Genomic DNA, 1658 nt, shown 5'->3' with positions numbered 1-1658 from the left:
GACCTGGGTTAGGGTACCTCTGTGTAAATTGATCAATATTTTGAAAGGTAACAAACTAGGTGTTACCCAAAATGTGTACTAAATCAATCTGTTTAGTCGACTAAATCGACAGGAGCTCATTGGATTTGACTTTTGGTTAATCAAGAAATGGAGATTTTGACAAAGCCTAAATAGTGTAACAGGTTTCATTATGGCTAACGTGCTTCAAATCATGTATTACGTTGCGTGATTTATCTGCAAAGCAAAAGTTACAGGCAAACATCGCTCTTTTGATGCACAAAGAGCCCTCTCAAGGCTGATTAAACTAAACGACGAACGACGTCATGTGGTCACGCATTGTAAATTCAATTTGGTCCTTACAAAGCTCGATAATGATGATAGGTTGTCTTTAGCCTCCTGTGACTCACTCATCGATTGTAATTGTTTCTCTCAATAGGCTCCTGCTGCTAGATGCGAGTTCAATGGATATCTTATCAATCACAAGAAACTCTAAAACGTCCACAGAAAACTCAAAAAGCACTTTTTTTCAGCGATGTAGAGCAAATTTCTCCCGAAATTCATACCATAGGGTCTCCTAATTAAGTTGAGGTGAAGAGGGCAATCGATTTCAGGTAGTCCGTGGTTCGGATTGACAAGGGCCTCCCAACTTGTCAAGTTTGAGTAATGCGAGTTCATCTAAGAAGAAAATTCGCCACATGAGATCAAAATCGCCCACTCGACCCCTCCCTTAACTTACAATGGAAACGGTGAGCACATCATTCATCATTAGAGGTCAGATAAAAAGGCGATCATATCTTCTGATTAACATTGTGATTTGCTACATATTTCTTATTATGGACATTTTCAATCAACTTGCGAAGCAATATCAACATTCCTACCGAGTGAGAGAAGGATTTTTTTAAAGATCTCTATCAAAAATATTAATATGTATGAAGAGATGTGGCTTAGTGGTTAGTGCAGTTTCTTAGCCTGAGTAATGCCTCGGCTCGATAGTTCTCCCTGAACCTTCCCCAAGGAACCTTTAAACGCGAGCCACACCCACAGAGGGAATCCTATTTAACACGCAAATGACACTGGACAGAAAATTAGACGATGTAATGTCCTGGTTCGTTGGCTTGAGATGGTCACTCTAGTCTCTGCCAATCAAGTGAGCTTTTTGGGACTCGAATAAAGACTTCTTGAGTTAATATCAAAGTAAAAAAAGGACCACAACCTCACTTTTCAATCATGTTTAAAATAAAGATGGCATCAACTTTAGTATTGTGTAGTGTTCTGGTTTATTTAAATTGAATATTTTTTTGGCAATATCTAGACATTATTGGTACCTCCTCAACATACCTTTTAAAGCAAAAGGCATTAATCTTAGTCAGATATTGACAATACGTTGCCCCAATGGAAGGAGAGAAAGCGACAAATTGTTTACAAGTTACGCCCCTCCCCTTGTGATGCAATATACTTGGAGTAAATCTAATGTATGCGCGCATTGAAATAAATATTTGCGAACTCCACGGGACGCCTCCAATCCTAAATGATTGTGCTTAATCTTACTACTCTGTAACTCATTGCTGCATTATTCAACACCCTCATGGGTGTCACGACATTTACGCGTTTCTCTTTGTTTTTATTTTTCTCATTCTCGAAGTCTTTCGGAATGTGTC

Source organism: Tigriopus californicus, chromosome 12 (assembly GCF_007210705.1).
Source record: "Tigriopus californicus strain San Diego chromosome 12, Tcal_SD_v2.1, whole genome shotgun sequence".
Taxonomy (NCBI): Eukaryota; Metazoa; Arthropoda; class Copepoda; order Harpacticoida; family Harpacticidae; genus Tigriopus; species Tigriopus californicus.
This window is presented reverse-complemented; position numbering follows the sequence as displayed.